The sequence below is a fragment of the Zeugodacus cucurbitae genome, chromosome 3 (assembly GCF_028554725.1).
Source record: "Zeugodacus cucurbitae isolate PBARC_wt_2022May chromosome 3, idZeuCucr1.2, whole genome shotgun sequence".
Classification (NCBI taxonomy): domain Eukaryota; kingdom Metazoa; phylum Arthropoda; class Insecta; order Diptera; family Tephritidae; genus Zeugodacus; species Zeugodacus cucurbitae.
Window position 1 is genome coordinate 78,024,615 of NC_071668.1, and position 18,395 is coordinate 78,043,009.

Consider the following 18,395-nt stretch of genomic DNA (forward strand, 5'->3'; position numbering starts at 1 on the left):
ATATTTAATAATAAATACAAAATTATTTTGTATGAAAATTAATTATAAATATTTAACTGTTTTTGTTAGAGAGTATATGCCTCATTAATAGAGTCAGAGACTATGTCTCCATCGAAATCACGCCGTAGCATGGTACGCAATCAGAATGCCAACCAGCTCCTATTGTGTCGCTAACAATGGGCGCACTTTCACTCTAACCTCAAATAGCCTCATAAACATTACTATTTTATTTGACATTTATGATACGAAGTTGTCATGCGTGCATTAAACAAAACGCGCCATAAACGCTGCAACAACATGAAAGCATAAACAGAGCACAAGCGCTGGCAGCGTGAAGGGGAGTTGGGCACAAGCGCGTGTAACTGATGCCGACAGCCACTGATCCTTTCATAATACTCATACGCAAGGTAGCGCATCTAATCTGTTTTTATCCGCATTTGTATTTGTTGTTGCCCTTTCGCATTCAAATATAAATTAAAAAGGATTTTCTAAACGAATTTTCAACGGTCGTTCTCTGGCTGGACATTTCAATGCGCGCATTGCGATGTGTCTGTGTGTGGGGGGGATGAAAGTTGTTTGACGGCGTTATGACTTTCAGCTTTAATGAGATTCGCTCAAGCGCGCATTACGCCCCGAAAAGGTATATTCATATCTATGTTCGTACGTGTGTGTGTGTGCGTGTTTATACGAGTGCGTGAAGCGTGTTATCCTTGTTGGGCATTGTAAAAGCACGTTCTGCATTTTTTGTGTTAATATTCCATAATGATTGCCGTGTTTTCGGCAAATGCACAAATTGCACGCTTGTAATCCGTAAGGTTATAAACGCACATGTAAACCCTTTCAGGCTATTATATACATTTACATAAATATTTAGAGAGAAAATCAGATTTTTTTTTTAATTTTACTTTTTAATAACCGAAATAATTCGTTTGTTGCACTTTCTACTGACTATACCTAGAACTCAAAAAGTTCCGCATTGTTATAGGTACTGTCTGCCATATTTTATTTTATTTTTTCATCTTTTACTCTCGATTTATCATTTTAATAGTTTCGCGCATAAATTTAGCTGCAACGCTCACAAAAAGTCAAGGTGCAAATTGTACTACACCCGTGAGTCCTGCACGTGGGCACGTGGACTTGCAACACACGCCAAATTACCGTCAAGCAAACAACTCTAGACTGCAGACAGCAACGGCGCATACAACTTGTGCAGGATAATTGGTTTGCATGTCCTGCATAATTGAAATGTTGCAAGTCGCGTGCAATTTCCACAACTGTCCAATTTCCACGTCATTTTTCACTTCGTCTCCGCTTTTTATTCAACGCTTTCATAACGAATTTCGCATTTTAAACGAATGCACGCGCCTGCCGGCCACCAACCATCATTTATATATGTTATTTATGCAGTTCGCCGGACTGGTTGACTGGCTGGTCAGTGCGGCGCATGCGCAACCACTTAACGCTTTATTAACACGCCTTGCGCCGCATGCAAGTAAGGCAAGTAGCAGCCCACCATCACCACCGCGTGTGCTACTCGGACAGCAGGCCACGCAGAGTGAGTAGTCGCATGCAAAAGTGATGTAATGATTTTTATTGCTATCAAACTGACGTACGTTTGTATGTTTGTATGTGCGAAGGGTCGGTTTTATCGAGCCCCTCAAGTGGGACAGCTTTACAGCGTCGTTAATATTGCCGAGCGGCTGAAAAGTGCTGGTCATTCCGCTTAAGTGGTTGCGCTTTTAGTGAAGTGTTGCAACGGTCAAAAGTGCAATATTTCGCTCGCCGTTGCGATGGCTGAATAATATTCTAGTACAGTTGTTCAACGAGCGACACATTTAACTTCGGGTGGTTTTAGTAAATTAGTTAAATTACCTATGGGCAGTTAAAAAGTTGACAGTCAGCCACATTGGGCCTCTAAATGCTCATTTGGAATATCACATTTTTTAAAATGTTTAAAAATCTTTTTTTTACAGATTCAATCACCTTACAATTCTAATCAAGATGTGTTCAGTTTTTTTTTTGTCGAAAAATAATGTGACCGTTGTAAGATAGTTGGATATTTAAAACCTCACATGACTTCTATTCATTTTTTAAATTTCACATGATTTTTTCATTCTTGAAGAAAGCTAACAACCAAAAAAAGACGATATCATTTAGTACTCATATGGATATATCCTATTATGTTATCAACTACCTTCATAAATATTTAGTATGTATTCACAAAATTAAAATACTTCTTCCCATGCATTTTTAATCAGAATAAAATAAAACAACAGGAAATGTGTTCAAGGTTCTACCGAGATTTGAACTCGGATCGCTGGATTCAAAGTCCAGAGTGCTAACCATTACACCATAGAACCGGTTGATCTTCTGCCGACTAAAATAACACGTGAAATCCACACAGACCACTAGACCTTCAAGTGTCATTGACATTGAATTGATAATTTCGTATTAAATTATTTTAATGTAAGCGAGATATGTAGAGCAATGCTTTTACAAAATCGCTCACATGTTTTATGGATTATATGGATTACAGAAATGGCGACACTATCTAAACAAAAATCGCTTAACTGACTGATACTGTTGGTTTATGAATGATTTATCTAATAAAAGCTATCGTTTGGTATAAATATGGATTTTGAAAAACATTATTTATGCTTTGGTTATTAATTATGAATATTCCATTATTATATACTCGTCCATATATACATATTAGCTATCTATACTTGATATACCGTTTGGTATGTGTATATTATCTTATCATATTATCGGTGATCCACGTGTGATTTCGCATACTTTTCTGTACCCTTTAGATTTTGTCTAAATTATGATAAATGTTATCTTTAAATGTTTTTTAAATAAAGTATTCGAAAAGTTATATAGAGCTTTAGGAGAATAGTTACCAAATACACATAATTATTCCAGAAACTAACATATAAAGTTTCTTTCTAGAAACGAGTATAGAACTAGTAACTAGTTGCTCACATGTGCGTGCGATCCGCTCATTTCTCCTAATGTTCAGGTGCACTTCGGCAGACGAAACATAAAGAGAAATCAATTAGAAGACCGGCCATGCAACTCGTGGCTTGGCAACAGACAAATAGCTTACTTGGCAGGATAATTATATGCTTAGCCAAGGGATTGACAGGCAAACAAACCGACGCAGCTACTTGCAAGGCAGCCGACGAAGACGAGCCACACGCGGCAAGTGAATGCAGTTAATGTGACGTTGTTGCCATTACACGCTTTGTTCCACACGTGCCACCATAGTCGTGGGCACTCGCCACCAACACAGTAGCACTTGTGTGCGCATACTTTTGGCCAGCACTGTGCCGGCAACATAAAATGAGAAAAATTTAACAGAAATTAACACAAATGAAATGGAAATAAAGGCGTATGGGCAACTCAGTGGTAATTGTGGCGGCTTGCTGCCGTGCCACATTAAAGTTAATGAAATAATTTCGTCTGAGTTGGGGTTTTTGAAAATAGTACTATAAATGCGTTCTGTGCATGCATGGCGGCTAATTAGGCGTTAGTTTATATTATTTAAATACTCTTTTGTACCTTTAGAGTTAGTTCGTACTCGCTAATGACTCTGCGTCCGAGTCTCTTCTTCGTTTTTACAGTTTAATTACAGTTTGTCGCACGGTCAGTCGTAAAATCGCTTTGGTCAGCCTTAAAACTGCAGGACAATTGCCGAATACGACTGTCCTTGTCTTCTTTCCGAGCATTGCTTCTAATTTTATTTTTTAACAAAATTTTTAACAAGCGCCAGTTTACTTGATCTCAAATAGTATTAAAAACCGATACTCACAGAGAAAATATGTTATTTGTCGTTCGCATATTTCAGCGTTTTCAGTGATAAATGAGCGCAATTATTCATTCATGTCGAACTAAACGATTTCCTCCCTCTTTAAGGAAGGGGACGCGTATTTGTAGCAAATTAATCTTCAATTTGTAGTTCGTAAGACTTTTTTCTTTCTCTTTATTAATTACATTTCTGTCTTATTTTTTCAGGTAAGTTCACTGAGCAGCACGAATTTCGCATTGATTAATGATTGTCGAATGTGTTAATCGGAGCCACTGGTATGTACATATTCGTGTTTGTGTGTATGTGTGTGAAAAATTATAAAATTGTAACAATTTGTTATTCGGTATTGAACTTGGTAAACTGTGGGTATTTCCTACTGTTCCATAACCGCACTGGAACACCCCACAATGCCAGCGGATATGTGTCATACATTTATTTCGAATATAATCTGATAATTTCGAATGTATATCACACCATTACTATCGAAACTTTTTGGAAAAATCCCTACTCACTTTAAGTAGAATTAGAAGTTAGGAGGAAGTTAGGAAAAAACAAGAAAAACGTTAACTTCGGCTGTACCGAAGCTAATATACCCTTCACAGGTGCATTTCTTTTAGTAACTATGTGTTTAAGCAAATCTAAAGACGTAAGAAAAAGTAAGTAAAAAAAGAAAACATTTTACTAATTATTTTTAGCCAAGTTGTTTGCTAGAATCCTTAAGGTTATTTAATAAAGAAAATAGATCCATGTCAAATTTCGTGAAAATACCACGTGAAATGCGAAAATTTTCCATACAAGCCATTGATTCCGATCGTTCGGTTTGTATGGCAGCTATATGCTATAGTGAACCGATCTGAACAATTTTTTCGGAGATTAAATTATTTCTATGAACAATAACTCACACCAAATTTCGTGAAGATATATAGTAAAATGCGGAAGTTTTCCATACAAGCCCTTGATTCCGATCGTTCAGTTTGTATGGCAGCTATATGATATAGTGGTCCGATATCGGCAGTTCCGACAAATGAGCAGCTTCTTGAAGAGAAAATAACATCAGCAAAATTTCAAAACGATATCTTAAAAACTGAAGAACCAGTTCGTATATATACAGACAGACGGACATGGCTAAATCGACTCAGTTCAACATACTGATCATTTATATATATACTTTATAGGGCCTTCGACGCTTCCTTCTGGGTGTTACAAACTTCGTGACAAACTTAATATACCCTGTTCAGGGTATAAAAAATAAAAATATATTTTCAGTAATATTTTTTCAATCTGAAAATTTTGTTCCTGGAAATTTTTTCCCTCTTTAAATTTTTTAATTTATTTGAATTATTTATATAATGTTGCATAGACATATAATATAGTTAAATAACAACAGATGTTTCGAGTAATTTTTCGAACTAAAATATTATCTATTGTATTCTTTAATCAAAAAATAGCAAACTTTTCATTTTGGTCTTTAAATCTGAGTCTCATACCACCCCAGAAGCTTCCCAGTTCTTACAGTAAACTGAAGTAATCCTTTCTTTAATTTTTTCAATTTTCTTTGTCGATTACAACAACACACTTTAAAAAGGTTTATATCACAAAAAGTGCAACGAATTCGCACAGAAATTATGGCAGCAATTTATTTGTGTATGACAAGACAATTTGGCGGATTTTGTAGAGCAACAACGAGTTCTTACTTTCACCCAATTTAAAGAATGGCAAATTTATGAAACAAATTGTCGCACAATTTCGAGAGCGTGAAGGGGTTTAACTACCTTTTGTTTATGCTCACAGCGCCACTAATAATTATGTCATGCAGCATGAAATGCATTACAAGACACGAACCTTTGCCATGTTCGCAGCAATTTCGCGCCAACTCATAATCCTTTCACGCTTGATTGGCGCAAATTGCACAGAATTCGCAGAAATTTCGCAATTCTCTGCGTGTCAGCGAGCGAGTTTTCGCACAGAATTTCACAACCTTTCAGTTTCGATGCAAGAAATATATATGTAGATGCACAGCTCTCGGCTTTTGTTGGCAAATATGAATTATGAATTCACGAACTGTGAGTAAAATGGAGGGCTTCGCGCGCGATTTGCGTGTAATTAAATATAATGCAATCTTCTGCGAGCAGAATTTTCGGCAATACATGCTGCATGCTGCTGAGAAAATGGCGTGGCTTTGAGGAAAATAATTTCAATTAAATGCGAATTGTATGGCAGCTGCTTGTAGTCTACGAACCTTAGAATTTTCTTAAGGATTCATATGCATTTGTATATGTGTGTGTGTGATTGGTGATTACCTGAATGAGTTTATCCATAATTGTTTATTAAACATGGAATTGTGTTTCAGATTGAAGGCAAGCATTATTGCTGCAAATATTGTATTCAAATGTAATAATTTCAATTTCGGTTTATTTGTCTTAGCCTTAAGGATTTTTCGCTGAAAAGATTTTCTGTGGTCTGCTTATTGCTTATGCCATTGCAACCCCTACTCTCCGATTTGCTGGAGGCAATTTTCGATATTTGCATATGCAATACCTACCACAAACAAATAATATTCATTCTTCTCCATATTTGTTTGTGGTTAAGTAAATTTTGATTTGAATTTCGCACAAAAGAAGAAATAAAGGGAAATTTCGCTGTTTAATCAGATATCCTCTATGGTTGTATTTATTGTGGTTTTGGGGTAAAGAAATGTAGCAAAGAAGAGAAAAGCAACTCGTATGAAATAAATATTGTTTAAAAATGCAAATAAATATTATTAAAATATAACGAAAATTACAAATTGAGCCAAAATAAATAAAAATTAAAATAAATAAAAAAAAGAAAAAAATATTTTATTTTCTTAATTTTAACAGCTTTTCTACTAAATCAAAGCAATCAAATCAAAAAAATAAGTATTTATTAAATTTTATTCAAAATTAATGTTTTTCAGCTCAAATTAGTTGTAATAAATTCAATCAGAAAATTGTATAAAAATTTAACAAATTATTTAAAAAAAAACAAGTAGACCTTGTCAGCTGTAAAGACAGTATAACAAGTATCAACCTCAAACCAAAACTACCCTGAACAGTCACACTTCAATCTCGCTGCTTCATTTCCACTTTCCAAGCCACCTTTTTCAGCTTGGTTTTTACACCATTTCTCCTACTGTGCCTTTTAAATGGTTTGTGACACTTTGACATATGTAATTTTGGCAACTTTATTACATGTATTTCTTACAACAAAAGAACAAAAATAACTGTGAATTCTCAAAGACTACACACAAGCATATTGCTACCTAGTACATGAGTCCTGCAAATGAAAATGTGTTGTATTCACAACGCTTGTCAATACTTGCAATTTTCGCCGAAATTTATGCGGTCATGTTTTAATTTTTGCCGAGAAAATGTAAGAAAATATATATAATATCACACATATCAATGGCATAGAAAAAAATAGCAAATTATTACGAGCAGAAATTATGAGCTAAAAAAAAGATAAAAATATTTGCAAATATAAATAACACCTAAAATTGGGTTTGCTGTTTGAGTGTATTTTTTACAAAATTTTTTATCTGATCGTTTCCTTGCTTATCGAAATGGAAGAAAAAATATGTAATAAACCCATAAAAAGTACTTCAATTTTGTAACCTATGAGAATTCAAGCTATAAATTCTTACTAATAAATGAAATAAATAAAATTAAAAAGATTCAAAAATTATCATTAATGACGCGGAATAATAGCCACTCATGTTGAGCCAGAAATAGGTTTTTCGATGCGCTAATTCTCTGCTCGATATGTGTGAGCCATTTTACATGCTATTTTAACAGAAGCATAATACAATATGAAAAAGTATAGGATACTCCATTACTCTTTACTAATGCTGGCCTATTTAGTTTATACTAGTAGTTTGTTCTATACGCTACTCTCTAAGTTCAACAAATGGAAGTCAACATACATATTGTATAGCAGAACCAATTTTTATATACTCATGTGCTTATAGAAAACAAAATAACATAGAGATATAATAGTACAATTCCTAATCCTCGCGAGAATGACAGCTAAACGTATCCATAATAAATAAGATTATAAGCAACAACATCGAATGATATAACGGGTGATTTTTTTGAGGTTAGGATTTTCATGCATTAGTATTTGACAGATCACGTGGGATTTCAGACATGGTGTCAAAGAGAAAGATGCTCAGTATGCTTTGACATTTCATCATGAATGATGAAACGATCTGCCACAACGTCGAATTTTCAGTGAATGGGCCCTAGAAAAGTTGGCAGAAAATCCGCTTTTTTATCGACAAATTTTGTTCAGCGATGAGGCTCATTTCTGGTTGAATGGCTACGTAAATAAGCAAAATTGCCGCATTTGGGGTGAAGAGCAACCAGAAGCCGTTCAAGAACTGCCCATGCATCCCGAAAAATGCACTGTTTGGTGTGGTTTGTACGCTGGTGGAATCATTGGACCGTATTTTTTCAAAGATGCTGTTGGACGCAACGTTACGGTGAATGGCGATCGCTATCGTTCGATGCTAACAAACTTTTTGTTGCCAAAAATGGAAGAACTGAACTTGGTTGACATGTGGTTTCAACAAGATGGCGCTACATGCCACACAGCTTGCGATTCTATGGCCATTTTGAGGGAAAACTTCGGAGAACAATTCATCTCAAGAAATGGACCCGTAAGTTGGCCACCAAGATCATGCGATTTAACGCCTTTAGACTATTTTTTGTGGGGCTACGTCAAGTCTAAAGTCTACAGAAATAAGCCAGCAACTATTCCAGCTTTGGAAGACAACATTTCCGAAGAAATTCGGGCTATTCCGGCCGAAATGCTCGAAAAAGTTGCCCAAAATTGGACTTTCCGAATGGACCACCTAAGACGCAGCCGCGGTCAACATTTAAATGAAATTATCTTCAAAAAGTAAATGTCATGAACCAATCTAACGTTTCAAATAAAGAACCGATGAGATTTTGCAAATTTTATGCGTTTTTTTTTTATCAAGCTCTTAAAAAATCACCCTTTATGTATATTTATATAACCTAGCAATGCGATCTCCACCTATCATATTATTCATACATATTTACTTATGAAGTCACACCAATTGAAGAAAGCTAAAGTGAAGCAGTCGCTTTCCTTTACTGTCTTCGCCTGTGCAATTTGTCATATGTCCTGCGGCATGCCGCATATGTGAATGACGGAGCGCGCGCTGATGAGTCGTATGAATGCGGTGCAAGTCAGTCAGCCACGTTAACTGCCTATACAGCAGTAAAACTGGCAACCAAACAACAATTCGGCAATCAGGCAAATTGCCAAATTGCCATTCCTTGCAAATCGTAAGAGATAACCGCAGGAAAAAGTAATCAATTTACTTCATGTCTGCTGAATCCCTGCCCGCAGGCAACGGCTCCAATTGACTTTATTGATTTAAAATTACAGCAGCGAAAGTTTGCAGTTTACTTAGACAAGTACGGACATGGATTTGGTACAAAAATCGCAGCAGTCAACGAAATTGTGATTTTCAGCAGCTGTCAGTTAAGGTTTGAGGTCTAGAATTTCCACTTGTGAATTTTCGAAATTATTTCAGCGACCGCTTTAGAGCTTATGTGAGTATGTGTACAATATGAAAATTCACTCTTTCGTAGCAGAAATATATTATGACCAAGTCTTAAAGATTCGAAAGTGATTAAAACCATATCAGCGCGCCTAAAAGCAGAAAAATAAATTTAAATAAAATTACTATTTAGACCTAGATCCACTAAATCCGATCACTGAATAGCCCGTCGCTTTGGGCGAAAATAATAGATCGTTCAAAACCCGTTTATATAACACATGCGATCGGAAATAAACATCGATCAAAATAGATATCGTGAAATATGAGTTTCTCTCAAAATATTTCCGTAAATACATATAAAAGAAATAAATTAATCCCATGCGCCCTGTTTATATTGTGTCTGGTAAAATACTCATGCTTTTTATTTATTTGAAATATTAATTACCATAAACTAAAATTCAAGTGAAAATATTGCTAATATATACTAAACAACAGTTAGTCATTGATTTAGTCATACTCAATGCTTTTAGCAATCTCAAAACCAAAACAAAAAAAGAAACATCTACTTAATGACTAAGTAATCTTAATATTTACATAATGTACTGAAGAGACCTCTAGCTGCTGGGCAACGTCTCCACGCGAAAGTGACGTCAATCGTGCTTGCCGTTAAGATCGTGTGTTCATGACTTCATTATCGATTTCATCGCTAAAATAAGTAACAATTACAAGACAACAGACCGTGCAATTTCACAGATTATCAGCAAAGATCAGCAATTGTTTACAAATCAAAATGAAATATTGTAGTGAACTCACTCCGTCAAAGAAACACGCGAATTTATACTTTCTTCTGATTTGCATATTCAGTTTTTCGGTGTGGAGAGGGGGCTGTATGGCGAGCAGGTGTATGCTTCGCTTGTAAACAAATATTTAATTTTAGGAAAGTGCATCCTTGAAACACAATTTCTTGGCGTAAATAAATACGGAACGAAATTTGTTTATGAAATGCGAGTGATTTATTTATATTTGGGCTTTCCTCGCCACTTTTATATGCATGTCGGCGCCTTATATTATGTATTGAGGAATAATGTTTTGATTAATAACACGTTTCGGTCCGTCATCCGTCATTTACTTAAAATAAGTTTTCTTGTTTTTTCCATAGGTAATATACATTTTGAATTACAAACATGTTGAAATGAGAAAGCATCTAAGATTTCTAGATTTCAGGTTTAGTATTACTCATTCCATACACATATCCATTATACAAAGGAATGTACTTCAGAAGATGAAGCTATAGATTTCATAAACGCCGAAGTTATTAGAAATACAAAATAAGTTTTTGGAAGAAGTTGGGGAAGTTTCTGACGGTCAGTCAGATTTATTTAATTGTATACTAATTTAAAATGGATACATAACCCTTTAGTTCTATTTATATATTCATGAAGAGTGACTTACATACATATGTACTATACTGGTTCTCTGTATTTTTATTGTCGTCAACGTGACTATTCTGCTTGTTTGGAGTAATTGGGACAAGTCTGAAGCTTTTCTGTATAGTTCGATCTCAATTAGGAGCCTATACTAATATTTTCCCGACTTGATTGATGTTTCATTGCAGAGTGTATCATGTAACAGATATTTATTAGTGCAACTTAGCTACAAAAGAAAATATATATTAAGGAAATAACCAAATAAAACTTATTAAACTAAGCAATATTAGCTGATTGGCCAAAATGAAAGTGAATCGATTTTCTAATAAATAAAATTAACATTCTCAGAAACTCTTAAAAATAATAGAATAAGGTAAAGTTTAAAATCATCCAATATAATCCAATTAAGAGCATAGGAATATAAAAGAAATTGAACGAAAAATAGATATCTGAAAGTGCTTTAATAAACAATTAGATCGCCAAAGCAACTTTGATATTGCTCACAGCTTCCATGTAATTATTAGCCATTAAATGTGCATACGAATCGTGCTACACTGAAATTGCTGCTTCGTGTGTTCATGAGCTTTTAATGCTTTATTTATAATTTCATGGATTTTCTTTTTCTATGGCGCTAGGCAAAAACTTTGTTCCAGTTTCCACTCACATATTTACATCCATACAAACCTATGAGCTAACATACCCAAACATATCCAACAACAAACAAGTTGTAATCGTTTGAACTAAAGCCGACAACTACTCAAGTGCATAAGAAATTAAATAAATCAAAATACAGCAACAAATAGAAGTGTTTTTTTATTTCAGTATCTACTAATATTCGCACATCTTAAAAGCTATAATTTTCCGAGTTTTTGTTGCTGTAGTTCTCTTTTTAGTTTAATTTTCAGTGTTTGCACTTGCTTCGAATTGAAATTGTTTCAAGTTTATTGACTTTGCACAGTTTAATCTGTAGCAACGAGCGGAAGGAAAGGTAAGTTCGTGGAAGCTGCCTTTGTGGTGTAGTTTATTGGTTGGGAAAAGAAAATTATCAAAAGCAAATACGGAAACTGGTCGAGGAGCTGAGCTGACTACTAACTCTAGTATATTCGACAGCTTTTTAGCTTTGGCAATAATTGCTTATACTCACCTACGTATGTACAGGTGAAAATTATATAACTTTCTATTCTTACCCATTGAGAGAAGTGTGCACATGCTTAGCGATTTCAAATGAAGATAATAAAAAAATCATATTTATTCAAATGAAAACTTTTTATGGGAAATATTTAAAATTTTCGTAATTTTATATATAATTTTTAGAATTTTTTACGAATGATAAATATATTTAGAAAACTTCTGATGATAGACAAAATGTTTCAAATGATCTATGGTTGGTTTCTTAAAGGAAGATGAATGGTATTGAAGATGCCTGTAAACTTGTATATTTATCAAAATGTGATAGTAGTATCAAATATATATTGCACGGAATTTCAGAAAGAATATAATCCGAAGAATATTCGTTCAGAAATTCAGTTCAGTAAGCATTCAGCCACTGCTTGTTTGACTGTTCCCACTGTATGTTGTCGGACCATATAGAATTATCACTCATTCCATTTTAAAACAGAAGCCAAAAGGTCAAATGCATTTATTTATAAACATGTTATTTTTTACTATTTACTGTTATTTCTCGGCACTTCTTTCTTCAGCGCTACTGGCACAGTCTGCCATATTTCATTATTCTGCTTTGCAATAAATGTGTTTACAATTTATTTCTTAAACTTTGCAATGCTCCCTTTTTGGTCTGCATCTGTGCATCAACAATGTGTTGATCATTGCGTTTCGCATTTACGTGTTCATTAACTCCTTTACTCGAGTATTTACTCGCAGCCAAACACAGACACAGTCTCATACATTGTGCTACTGAAAGATCAGTGTGCTCTGTGTATGTCCACGGCACTTTTCCTGCAATTCTTTATTGATTCAATAAAAATGCAAATTAAATTGAAAATCGTTTCAAAAGGTTATCGGTCGCTCAGTCTCCGCATAAATAATAATAACACTTTGCGCTTAAATGCGAAGATTAAAGTGCAAATTATTTAGTTTAAGCAATTGATGGCCCCGACAGATGAGATGTGGGATTTAGGTTGTGCAATTTCGTTTTTCAATCTTTTTTTTTTTTGTTTTTGAGATTTATTAAGATTTATTGCATATCTAAGAAGTTTTTCAATTTAACCGCTGTCCCACTTTCTATTTTCTCTCCCGCAAAGCATTACTTTAAACACACATATTTATAATTGTAACTGTCTGTGCGCCTGCGATATGTCATCACGAATTAAAAACATGCATTATATTTTTTATTGCGCATCTGTCTGTTTTAGAAAAATTTGCATAATTTAATTACTTACGTATTTCTTTGTCGCCTCTCTACTCTTATTCATTACCGCTGAGTTCGTGCCTTATGATGGACTGACATCACTTATGTATGTATGACTATGCGGCGGTTCACTGTGACCGCAGAGACAATGTGGCTACATACTAAGCACATGACATCAGCGGGTGTACCGGCGGGTTGTTCAAACTGAAAATGGGTTAAACACAAATTATTTTTTATTTTCGTTTTTTCTATTTTATTCTCGCTCTTAGTCATAATTCAGTGTGTACTTATTACGGTACTCAACGTATGTAGAAAGCGTCATTGAATATTGTGAAGCTTGAATTGGATTTTTTTAGCATATTTGCATTAACAATTTGCTATTTATGGCGTTGTGAATTACTATATTTAAAAGTGCGCAGATAATTGCAAATTTATTCACGATTTTCGTTCAAGTGATTTTGTAATGTGTTTTAGTCATATTTTGACTAAATTGTTGGGGTAATTTCTGATTTGTACGTTATAATTGTTCATTGATTTGCGAATAATTTTCGAAATGAGGAGTTTACATCACTGACAGGTGCTTATACCCTCGATTATTGCTTTTGATTTAACTGACTTTGAATAAGAAACCAATTCAGGCACGCAAATATTACGGTATATATAAATCTATGAACGCAACCAGACGTTAGAGGAATAGCACACAATACCCATCACAATCCCTTTTACTTCGCTTACATAATAGGAATCCAACTTAATACAGTGGAACTTCTCTAACTCGAATCCCCATAATCCACACAAAACCTTCGAGTTGTAGAACTTTCATTAAAACATAAATTTTTCAAAAAGCTGTAAAATATAGATTTACCCACAGTTTTAGTTATTTACTTCCTAAAAAATTTTGTGGACATACGTTAAAAGATGTTTTCTGTAATTTTGTTGTTCGTTGCATTTTGCTATTGTTTGGCTCTTGACGTCTGTATCCCATGCCTTTGTTAGATGATTTTTTTTATATTTTTTGTTCGCCTCCATATGATATAGAGGGACTCTCTCAAAATTCTGCCTCGATAGTAAAATTTTAAAATAAGAAAAGAAAGTTGTCTTCTTTGCCAATTCAAGTGTTCGAGTTATGGAGATCTTCGAGTTATAGAAGTTCGATTTATGGAAGTTCCACTGTATCTATATTTATGTATGTTTTGTTGTACGTTGGCCTAGTTCTAAAGTTTTGCCAACTTGTTTGCATTAGAGCTTTACTTTTTGCAGCATCGCTGATTTTACATAGTTGATATTTTCCCTCATTGCTCGTTGTGTCCATTGTTGGCGCAGATTATCAGAGTTTTCACTTCCATTTCATTCGGTGCACTTAGTTTTAGCTGCAATTCCATTAAATTGTACTGCCAACATTGACATTTTATAAAAATAATTTGAAAACTAGGACATTGAAGAGCAAAAGCCATAAAGGATTGTTACCGGTTTTTGTCTATTTGTGGAATTGTGCTGAATATTTTGGAGCTTAAACAAAAAATAGACTCATATTCATATAATAAATAAATGAGGTTGGGTTCATAATTCTGGATTTGAAAGAGAGTATGCATATTTCAAATAAAAATAAAGAAATAAGTATTACACCATTTTTGACGAACCGAACATTTGATATACATACATATAAGAACGCTGACCCATTAGATCGAAAAATCCAAAACAAAACCACAAATAATAATCATATGACCATTTCAAAAAAAAAAAAATAAATCTCTTGTAAAGCTCGTCTGCCATCAGTCAATATGCCACAGATTAACCACATCGTAAAAAAAATCATGAAAGGGCCACACGCGTACTCTTAATACAATCCATACACTAACGTAATTCCAACCTATAGATATTTTATATTTGAGGTGAAGGTATTTTGAAAGTGGAGAGCCATTTTTGGAGGTATTTTCAGAGTGTATGAGACGTCATTAGCAACACAATAAGCGCTTATATGAGTGGATTTACAAAAAAAAACACGCTCACAATCCACATGCGGCGCAGAAGCGTTGTATGAAGCAGTGGGTAACTTCATATTAGTCAGATTAAACAACATAAAAATGCAATTTCACAAATGAAATTCGAGACGCAGAAAATGAAAAAGGTTTGGTCAAATTGAGTTGTGATGAGCTGTGGGTGTTTCTTGCCACCCTCAGGCTTGCACTTGTAATAACAAATGCCTGATTTTTTGTATGTTTGTGCGTATAAACTTTCACTTCTTCAGCTTATCACTGCGATTTGGCCGACTTTGCGTGCTGCATTGCACTCCGCAGACACACCTTCGCTCAAAGCCAAGCAATTATTACCTAATAGTAAACGAAAATAAAACGTCATAAAATGTGTTTTTTTATTTCTACCACCGGCATTCCGTTATTTCGTTTTCCATGTGAGCTCGCATGCTTTGTCCCTAGGGTGGTTTGAGAAAGCTCCATTTGGTATGCACCCTAAGCAGTTTGATGGATGTTGCCACTGTTTTGCACTGTTATAATAAATGAATTGCAACTTTGAGCGCAACAAAAACAACACCAACATTATCATTCACTGCAATGCAATTTGAGACGGCCGAAAAATGCGACCCAATTACCCTTCGCAGCACGAGAAGAAAAGGTGGTGCTAAGCGCTACAAAGCACAGCGGCAGCCCAGAAGGGGTTGTTTGCTGCACGCCCACACACACCCCACAGCCCTGGCTTGGTACACTATGTTGACTTTAAAAGCCACGATAAGATTTTAATCGCCACGTCACGTCACTTGCGCGGCCGGAGTTCATTTGTTTTGCACACAAAAACGGTTAAGCGCATGCCACACAAAAGTCAATAAGCACTCGCGATTGCCAAGGCTTCGGCCCAGCAATTCGACGCCCCCTTAGGCACACACCCACTATCGTCTGCTCTTCTGTGGCAATAATCGTAATTTGTTGCATGGAATGCTATTAATTCGGTCACCGAATGCCGGACACGAGCTACAATTACAGTCGATGCTACAGGAACAACGCTTAGTGAGGGTCGCTTGACCACCAGCAGCAACAACAACAACTACAGCACTTGCTTCATTTAGCGGTAATGCGACACCGTTTCCGTTGGTCAGCCGCTGTTTGCGACAATTTGTTTTCACTTTTTGCACGCCTCCGTTTCCGCTAGAGTTGCAATAATTTCTAATTTGTAAATCAATGAACGTTAATTAAACGGGGTCGTGGTAATCAAAGTGCCTCATGTGGCAACAATTTATAATTTGCAGGGTTTGGGGTTACCGCAAGCCTTTTGAGGGTGCGTTATACGCAAAGTGGCTGCATTTGTAACTAATTAAGCAGCGGGACCAAAAACTTGATTCAGTGCAGGGTTTCTAAAGGCTACATTGGTGGACAGACACTTCCTTTTAAGCGCGACCTTAGTCAGTTTGGTGATTTACTTAGCAGATTTTCTATAGTTTAACCCTATTGGAGGAGGAAAGTATAGAGAAGCTGTATTGTAATTTTATATAGCGTTCATTATAAGTAATCAATTTCTTATGGTATAAGAAGTGTGTTCAAAAAATAACGGGAATTGTTAAATCTTCATGGTTCAAAAGACTATGTTATTTTTTTATATATTATTATTAAGGTACTCCTGCTTTCATATTCGCCAGACATGACTCCATGTGACTCTTTCCTATTTTCAATAATAAAGATAACCTTATGGGGCTCTCTCTATAACATTGGATTTTGTGAAATAAATCATTTAAATTTATAACTCTGCCTGTTAAATAAATATGCAAATTTATAAACCCTGTCTGCAATTAAAATTTCATTAATAAATTCCACAGCCACAACCGGCCGACTCAAAAAGTAATAACCTTTTGGGTTGCCATTCAATGGCGCAGCGTTAATAGCAAATCGAAAATCAAATTAAACCGTTGCCTCTGTGCATTGGCTAAAATTAATTTTTGTACATTAAAGCACATCTCACTGCGCCCACCCACTTCACATGGCCGACATTATTGCATTGCAGCCCAGCGATGAGCCATACGGTATCTGGCAACATTGAGGCCCCAAAGTGCCATGGCAAATTGCGTCAGACCAAAATTGTATTCGCCAATGTAAAGTGCCAACGAAATGTTTTTTGTTGTTTTTATCTGTACGGCGCACTTGGTCATCATTAACAGTTGCAATTTATTCGCGCGGATTTACAAGCATTGAAATCATCGCAATATCTCTGCCGGCGCAGCGAGCATTAGCTGTTTTAGGCGATCATCGATGATTATTGCTGCGGCTGACGGCGCGTAGCTGAGTCACGTGTGAGCTCATATGAATGAGGGGGGCTATGAGATATATGTTTTTTTTTTTGTTATTATTATTTTGTAGATTTTTGAATTTCACTTGAAATTTCGCATTGACTTGTGTTCTAATTTTAGCCGCTTTTGGCAATTCGCAGTTGACGCCGCACACGCATATAAAACGCGCGGGCTCGCGCTATTCGGCCATTTTCGCACGATTTGCTTAATTTCGCATTGCGCTCGGTTGCAGCGCCTCATTAGCACCGGCACTGCCCAGCGCTCGTGTTGGCGGCAGCACGTTTGCAGTCAGCAGTCAGCAACATTTGTTGTTGTTGTGTATGTTTGCAACATAATGTGCAACAAAGTATTTGTTGCATAATATTTAATGGTTAGCGAAAATTTATTTTTCCGGGTATGCACAAGTGGTGGGCCAGCAGGAGGGAGTACTGCGGCATGCAGTGGAGATGTAAATAAGTTCTGTTGGAGATGTTCGCCTATTGTGCATGTGTGTGTGTGTGCTCAAATGCACCATGTGCACATCTTATGCCGCATGCCACATGTCTGCACCTTGTCTACCGCATCTAGGTTGAGATCGGAAGATTGATGACGTTTTGTCACATACAAGTGTTGGACACTAAAAGACGACGAAAAATGTGAAAAATAAGAAGAACCAAAAACCGTTTCTGTAGAAGAAGAGCTGTTTGAAGTGAAATAGGTGTGTATATGCCGTTGCAAAATTGTGTAGTATGTAATATATACGAGTATAACCCATCAGTATTGTGTAATTAAACCATAATATTTTTAGTTACATATTTTCATATTACTCAGCTAACAAGTGTGTTCATTAAGCCAACCATTGAATTTCAAAAATTTTTCAAATACACTTCCTTCCAAATGACCAGCTCTTCTGCTTTTTTTGTACAGAAAAGGTGCAGATGTTGCACATGTTTGCTAGAGAAAAATATGTT

The 18,395-nt window shown here is 35.6% G+C and overlaps 1 protein-coding gene and 1 non-coding gene across 3 annotated transcripts in view; one reads left to right on the forward strand and one right to left on the reverse strand.

The window, feature by feature from the left end:
* The window catches only part of LOC105211468 (centaurin-gamma-1A), a 210,530-nt gene that overhangs the window by 133,337 nt on the left and 58,798 nt on the right, over nt 1-18,395 (forward strand). The window lies entirely within an intron of this gene.
* Trnaq-uug (transfer RNA glutamine (anticodon UUG)) lies at nt 2,289-2,360 on the reverse strand. The gene has a single exon. It is a non-coding gene; the product is annotated as a tRNA-Gln (tRNA).